Source organism: Panthera leo, chromosome B3 (genome assembly GCF_018350215.1).
Source record: "Panthera leo isolate Ple1 chromosome B3, P.leo_Ple1_pat1.1, whole genome shotgun sequence".
Classification (NCBI taxonomy): Eukaryota; Metazoa; Chordata; class Mammalia; order Carnivora; family Felidae; genus Panthera; species Panthera leo.
Window position 1 is genome coordinate 65,633,230 of NC_056684.1, and position 8,133 is coordinate 65,641,362.

The window sequence follows — 8,133 nt, forward strand, 5'->3', positions numbered from 1 at the left end:
AAAAAAAGAATGTTTTTGCTAGTATCAGATCTGCTGTGGAATTGGTATTGTATGTCCATGAATTCTTTTCTCAGCACGTGTTCCTCACTAGAAGAAAATGCTGTTACCTTTAAGCTTTGTCAAATTTACATTAAAATACTTGTATGAGGACTGTGACGTTATGTTAAAAAAAAAAGGTGTTAAGTCACAAAATGCGGTAATAAATATTTCATTTTTGATTTTTTGTTAGGCTTTTGCGTTTTTAATAGCTCTAAGGCAAGGTTGCACAACGCCTACTCTATGTCGTGTTAAAAGCAGGTGATAGTTTTGCCCCCAGAAGTTGACTGTATTTGAAACTTAACCAACAATTTTTAAGGTAACCGTCTGTAGCACTTAGTGTGTATTTGGCCTATAAATCATACCGGCAGAAAACTTCTAAAGGTATGAAATTGTGTGTGTGTGTGTGTGTGTGTGTGTGTGTGTTATGAGCCAGGTTGAAAGATTACCTTCGATATGTCTAACCTCTTTAGATGATGTTTAAAAAAAAAAAAAAAAGACTCTCAGATAAAGCTTCTCATGTTCGTCCTCTGCCAGAATAAAGGGCTTTTTCAGGGTTAATTTTACATCATAAGAAATAACTAACGTCTGTGCTCAAAGATAATTCATCTGCCTGTGTTTTTTCTCTGTCTTACTAAAATACTGCTGAATATGTAAATTAAAATTTACATATAGATGTTCATAGATGAGTAAACAACTTCTATGGAGTTTGAAATCCTGAGTTGCAAAGATTAATCATTAATATTTAATATAAGTTATATTATGTCTTTTTATTTCAGACACCCCCATGTGCAGTCACGCTAGTGTGATGAGTTGGTGACTAAACATAAATTCTTTTCTAAAACAACAGCACAACAGGCAATATGATGCCATTTTCCAAGTTTCACCCAACATTCCTAGAAATCTGTGTTACTGGCTTTGCTGGTACTGCACAAACAATGCCTGGTAAAGTGTGCAAAGTGGAAAAAAAAAGTGTGAGGTATTTGCATGCCCCCTCAATTTTCAAACTAAATATCCTACCCTGGAATTTTGTAACACCTGAATTTTTAATCCCATGTGTGGAAGGGATTATATCATAAAACTAGTTCCGTGATGTCAGCTTGATAGGGAAATAGTTCAGTAGCTCCGAAATCCAAGTTTGTATCTCACTTGGAGTGATTCCACTTTCCCATTGCAGAAAACATCAATAGAAGTTGTCTATAAAGAAACAAGGAGATAAATTTCTATTGTTTTGTATTATTTTTGGCTAGGGAGAATTTTTATTAACACATTTATCAGCTTAATTGATATGCTGTTTCAACGTAGAAATAACACTTCTGACACAAACTGATGGTTAACGGAGAAATTCTATGCTACTTGGAAAAGAGCTTCCCTCTCATTTTTGTTATCCTGGCGCACATGGAGTCTTTTTGCAAAATTCAAATATTTGTGTATTTTTACTTCAAATGCTTTTAGGTGAAGTTCTCCATTTACAAATTAACTCACATCCGCTGGGGGGGGGGGAGGTATGTTTGAAAAAGTTTTTCTTCCTTTCCTCCCAGTAGACGGTGCGCTGCAGAGTTTACTTGGTAATTGGCTCAAATTTAGGAAGTGTTTAATGAAATTATTAAGCTATTTCATCAAAGTTTAGATCCCAGAGCTCTGTACACTTGGTTTTAATGAATAAAACCCTCTCAGGCTTAGCTTCAACAAACCCACATCCTATCATGTTAATCTTAACCTTCTTAAATATTTGGGGGATGAATAGTAATTGTAATAATATTTGTTTGCATTTTCTTGCCCTCCCCCCCCCCCCATATGCTGAGACCAAGAGGTAGTAGAGTTGTCCAATTTTTATCATGCTTTTTTTAAACCACCTCAGAAGGCATTTGCTCCTATCTCGGGTTTACTATTTAGTATAAAGAGTTCCGATTTGGGTATATTTAAGAAAGACTCAGCTGTCAAAAGCAAAGAAACTGGGAATGGTGTTTTGACAACCATATAGTGTTAAAGGAAATACTGTAGTCTGAATAAAATTGCTTATGTTCTCCAAAACAAGAGTAACATAAAAACACTTTTTATTTATATGGAAAAGCAAAAGCAGAAATAAATTCCAAAGGTTTCCCTTTCTTTAAGAAATTCTGAGAGAATGCAGTCGCCATCTGTTAAGGGTTGGGAATTGAGCAAGAAGCCACATTTAAACGGAAAAAAGAAAAGACCAGGAAAGTCTGTGTCTCCCACCCAGCCCTTCTCCCTCCGTCCGCCCAGGTCGGCACTTCCCAGGTCCGAGCCCCCCACTCTAGTTAGAGCGGCCCGAGCAGAGTCTGTCAGGATCCTGCCGGCCTCCTCGCCCCCTCCCGCCCCCGTGGGCCGGTTAACCCGGAGCAGGTTTGGGAAGGGAAATGTGGCTAATATCTCTAACAGCTGTCAAAGGAGGGAGCTTCCTTCAAAGGGACTGGACTGGGATCCCCACAAGTTCCCCATTAGTCTTGCAGGCCAGCAATTCGATAAGGAGCCTGGACCTCTGCTGCAAGTTGCCTCTGTGTCCGAAAGGCCGGTGTCGGGATGTGCCCGGGGCAGGGTGGGGGGTGGGGGCTGGGGGGGCTCGCTTTGCCACCACCACCTCCGGCCGCCGCCCACGGAGCGGGGTTCGTGCAGACGTGCGTGCGTCCGGAGAGCCCGGGAGGAGGCCGGACAGGGGCGAGGGCGGCGGGCGTGTGCAGGCGCTCCCCCTCCGCGTCGGCCGCCCCCGCCCTCACCTGGCCTTCCCTTTGCATGGTGTTCGAGGTGGACCTGCGTGCTTCCGATCGACCGGGGCGCTGGTGGGGGGCACCTCGCAGTCGCAAGCCAGCGAGCCACTCGGAGCGGCGCGAGCGCGGGCGTCGGGCTCCCTCCGCGGGGGCCGGGGCCGGGAGGAGGCTGCGGTGCGCGCGAGGAGGGGCGAGGCGGGGAGGGGGGCGCGCAGGTCTGACGGGGGAGGCCGGTCAGACTGTGATGAGAATGGAGACCGTCGGGGCAGTGTTTGAAGGGAGGTTTTAATATTAATAGTTTCGGTGTAGAGACAGAAGGGAGATTGCGTCTACGGCTCCTCGGGGCAGACTCTGGGTGACAGCGATGATGGATGATCCAGCAGAGCCAACAGCTCCTCCCCTCCAGCCCCAACAGTGTCAAAGCTACTTTACTTGAAGCTTTAGAAATAAAATAAATAAACAGCATTCCCCCCCCCACTCTTCATACACCTCCACTCCCACCCCCCACCCCCGCTTTCCGACATCGATTTATAGATCATTATGAATCAATTACTGCTCTCAATACTTTCCCATTGGCTTAAATAAAACAGTCAAAAGATGAAAACATGGGGTTCGGTGGGGGATTTTTTTCTTCCCCCCCCTGACAGGAACAATCGCAAAATCCATTATCTCATCATCAGAGGCACCGAGTTAGGAGGTGTAGAGAAAGGAAGGGGTCGCCCAGGAAATAACTGGGGATTGGTGGGGGGGGGGGGGGGGGGGGGTGGCGATGCTGGGGGAGGGAGGGTCACCCAGCTGCTGCCTTTGTTCAGATGGGTTTGGTTTGTGGTTGGGTTGGGGTTTTTCGAACGGGGGACCCCGTGTGAGAATGAGATGCCTACAGGTTTTGTAACCTAATTATTTAACTCCTTGGGAGAAACCTATTTGAATGCGTGTCTCGGCAAACATCAGATGTTGTTGGTAGTGAGGTCGCACATGGGAAAAGGTGTGGAGGAATGGGTCCGTCTGGAGGGCGGGTTTTCACTTTGTTGTGAGCGAGTGTGGGAGGGTTTGCTGCTGGGAAGGGGGATTCTCCCACCCGCAACGCCCTCCTCTCCCCGCCGTTGGTTGTTTTGTGTCGTCGGAGCTGGTTTGGATCTGGGACCGGCCGCCCCCGGTCGCCCCCACCCCCACCTCGGCCGCCCGAGGCTTTTTCTTCCCTCTCTTGCCCCTTCGCGGCGGTGCTGGAGGCTCTCTAGGTGTTTCTATGACTACATTGTGTGTGTGGGAGGGTCAGATGTGGGGGTTGCCCGCGAGAGGGCCGTTCCTGGGCGATCATTTATCAATGTCACCCACATAATGATTCTCTCTGCAGCCTCCTATTGATGAGGATAATTACATTAGCTCAGAGTGACTGATCAATGAAAAACCACCACACAAAAACTTCTTTACTCCTCTATAATACCAAAAACCGATACAGAAATAACATAGAAAGCCTGATTTTCTTTCCTTTTCCTATCCACCAATAGGTTCGGCACCCCTCCGCCCCCCAAAAGGACTGGGAGTAAAGTAAGAAAATAGACCCAGGTTTGTTTCGTTTAAAGGAGGATGCAATTTTGCCCGTGAATGCATTTTCTCAAAATGCGTTTGCTTCATTCCTTCTTTGCTAAAGAATATCAACGGATTTGCTAATGTGAGTTGCTTTTAGACTGGTCTGTGGTTTTCCGTTCTTTTTATTCCTTTCCTCCCCTTTGGGCATTTTTTTTTCTGCTTAAAAAAAGACAATCCTTTTATAAATAACTGGAAAAGGAAATTACTCTAGGTCCTCTTTTTTTTTTTTTTAAGCATTTGCCTAAGTCGGGTTATCTTTTGTCTTTATCACTTCATAAAGTAGCGCAATTAAAGATGTGATGTTGCATGGGTATAAAGGGTGGATCCATAATACGGCGACATAATACGCTATATTCTCGCCTGAAAGTTTGCAGCTAAATTACGATTTCGCCTTTCCTAGACTTAAAAATCAATGTTTTCTCAATTAAAGGGAATTTTAATGGTTTACTTGCGAGTTGTTAAAGGCGCTGTAAATTTTATTGTAATGCTTCTTGGCTTCGGATTAGATGCAGGCGACCGGTTGATTCTCGTGGTCTTTTTCCAATCAAAGAACCTAGTCCAGGAACTTCCAGTGTGTCAGATCAAATCCAAGCAACAAAGGTAAGGAGGGTTTCGAGAGAGACGGGGCAAAGGGTGGGGAGCCCGCCAGGGGAGCCCTCCAGCGCTAGAGGCCATTGTCTTGTATATTTTCACCTCTCTGTGTCCCGCCTCCAGAAAGTGACAGAAGTGTCCCTTTTCACTCTAATCTTTCTCAAAGGGGAGCACGTTCGACTCCCATCTGCTCTGTGATGGCCAGAAAAGAAGCTGCATTTGGGGAGCATTCTAGACTGTCTCCAGTTTCCTCCTTCCCTTTCTCTTCTCCTTATTTTGCCAAAATTTAAGTCTGAACTCTTTCACAAATTCTGCCATATTTTATATGTGTTCTGACCTCTATGTCAGAACTCATTCCCCACCCTCAAGAGAGCTCACTGTTTACAGATGTTTTCTCCTTCAACACGGTCCCACCTAGTAAAAGTTCCCGCAGAGAATTAACTGTGGTGTGTTAATAGCCCAGGTCTGCTACTGCTCTCTCCTGCAAAGCTGAAATCTGGTAAAGGTGGAGAATGGCATTGAACTCATGTTGGGTAGCTGCTCCAGGCCCACAGGAGCCCAGACCTGAGCATTCCAGGCCCGGGGATTGGGTGGGAAGCAAGGTAGTGAAACTTTCAGGATGTAAGGCAGAGAGGAAGATAAGAAAATGTGGCTAGAACAGATCCTAATAAGAGAAGAATAGGGGAAGGCAGAAAAACGAGCCTTTGGGACCTCTTTGTGATTTAAAAAGAAATAATAATGAAGGGAAATGGAGTATCTAAAGCTTGCTATTACATTTTTTTAAACCCAATGTCTGTTTAAGAACAAGTCCTCAGAGATGCCAGCAAGGGCCTGAGTTTCCAAATAGAACTGCTCACAAAGTTCCTTTGCAGTTCCCTCTTCAGTTAATTTGCTGGGAATGTGAAGACTGGGGAGAGGGCTCTGTGTGTGGTGTACCAAGGGCTCCAGTGAGAGTATGATGGGAAGGGGCACCTAGATATAATGAGGCTGCTGTTTGAAGCTGAATAGAGAAGTGGGGAAGGGGGAGAAAGCCGCACGACACTACGGTGCACTTTAAAATTATTCACACCTACCTGCCTTTCCCCTTTAACCACACTATCAAATATTATACATAGGTGGGGGAAATTTCTAGTTCATCATCTTTTGTCTATAGCCCCACCCAATTGATCCCCCTGTGCTTAGAAGCCTGACATGTAAGCCTAGACCATGGCCTTTTTATCAAGTGAGTGGGGCTTTGTTAATGTATTTGTACTTTTCAGCTTTCAGTCTAAGTTTCTCGCTTTGGAGGAAGGAGGGGTGCAAGAAAGGAGGGGGAGGGGAGCAGAACACAAAGACTATCTAGTTCTCACCAAGCAGGTTTCAGAATAGGAACTTAATGGGAAGGGAAAAAATGAAAGAATGAAGAAAAAAAAAAGAGTGTGGTGAAAATTGCTTATCACAACAGGTTTGCTTGTCTGGAAGAGAGGTGATTCTGCGAATATTCTTCCCTTTGAGGATTCTGTTTTCTTCTTGTTGAAACATTTTCAAATTTTAATCCTTTAGCAGACAAAAACCTCAATATAAATATGACATGGGCCACTGGCAAAAAAGCCGAACTTAAACTCCGTGCTGAGAGGAGGGGGTGTGTGTGTGGGGGGGGGGGGGTGGAGAGAGCCCTTTCTGATTAATAACTAGCAGGGTAATGTTGAGGGCTTTTTCTGCCCGATTGCCTTTTTGAATTAGAGCCGATTTCTTCACACTTCAATAGTGCCTGTCTCCTTTAAAATGACTGGCAGATTTGTTTCTCTTTTTTTCTCTCCCTGAGACTTAATGATGTAAATTTTCTAATTAGTTAAATCATATTGCTTAAAGGCCTAATATTTACCGTGTAAGAAATGATCATCCTGATTTGGACCTCTTGAAATATTCCGAGAAATAACATTTGGCTTTTAGGTTGAAGGATGAGAGAAGAGGAAGCTGTGTTAGGGACAGCAGTTTAGAGGAGAGAAGGCATAGACCCCGGCAACATGTTAAATTAATAGTTGAAGTTGAGCTGGGCTCACACCCCAAGTCCGCTTTTATTTTTCAATCAGCGAAGATTTAATTGGCAGCCCTCAGGCCGGGCGATCTGATATTTTCTCATTAGTTTCCCATCACTAATCTTGAGTGTTAGATTGGCTTAAAGGTTGTCAACATTTGACCAATTTTATTTAAGGGGGAAAAAAAATCCCGCATTATGGCTCCGGGATGTGAGATCTGCAAATAAATCCTGCTTGGATCAGCGGAACTAACAGGCGAAAAAAATGTTGACTATTCATCGTCGCATTTAATAAGTTGCATTAATGTATATTTCAAGGCTAGGGAGAGAGAGATTGTACAAGAGCTGTGTAGATGCAGATGAAAAGAGGTTGATGGGGAGGCGGCTGCAGTGAGCGCGATGGGTAGGTAAAGTGAGGCGTAGGTGCCTTTCGAACGGAGGGGTAAATAACCCAAGTAGAATAGCTGCTGAGGGTTTAGGACCTACAATCCCTCCTCCCCTTCCTTTTGCAGCTGCGTGAAACTGCAAAGCCGGTGTTGAAGCTCGGAGCCGCACGGCTGTCTCGTCCACATATAACATCAGAGCGCCCCCTGCTGGCCAGAGGAGTAGACCGCTGCAGGTCAGCCCCCTGCGAAGCAAATCTTGTTTTTCTGTGTCCCCCCGCCCCCCATCACAGTGACTCCCTTCCACCAACCCCACCTCGGTTCTGCAGCAAAACCCCGCGGGAGAGAAATAACTTGCAAAGGCTGAACATTTAAATGAATAAATAATAAAAAAATAATAAAGTACGAAGGAACCCCCACCTTCTCTTGGCCTCCGGGGAATTAACTATCAAATGACTAGAAAAGGGACACATTTTCTCTTTCTAAATCCTTTTATTCTCTGGGTGTTTGCTGTGATTTGTTTGTTTGTTTTGGCCAAACCGTAGATTCCGGAGTGTAAGGAAATGTTTGTAATAGATGCTGTCAAAGTTTAAAAAAAAAAAAAAAAAAAAAAAAGGATATCTGATGGGGAAAGAGGTCAATACAAAACAGTATTTTGCAGCTTCGCAAAATAAAACTCCTGAGGAGCTCGCACTGTTTCTGTAACGTCCCGCAGAATCGCTTTCGGAATTCAGTGCCTGGTATTGAATGACCCTTTCCTGCACCGCAAAGAAAATACTGGTCCCTG

General features: G+C 44.8%; 1 protein-coding gene across 3 annotated transcripts in view; it reads left to right on the top strand.

Moving 5' to 3' along the window:
* The window catches only part of MEIS2 (Meis homeobox 2), a 207,957-nt gene extending 207,807 nt beyond the window's left edge, over positions 1 to 150 (top strand). For all 3 annotated transcript variants that reach the window (XM_042942464.1, XM_042942467.1, XM_042942466.1), the window contains exon 12: positions 1 to 150. This exon is cut by the window's left edge and continues 1,207 nt beyond it. The gene's annotated coding sequence lies outside the window, so the exon portion shown is untranslated.
* Positions 151 to 8,133: the final 7,983 nt, after the last annotated feature.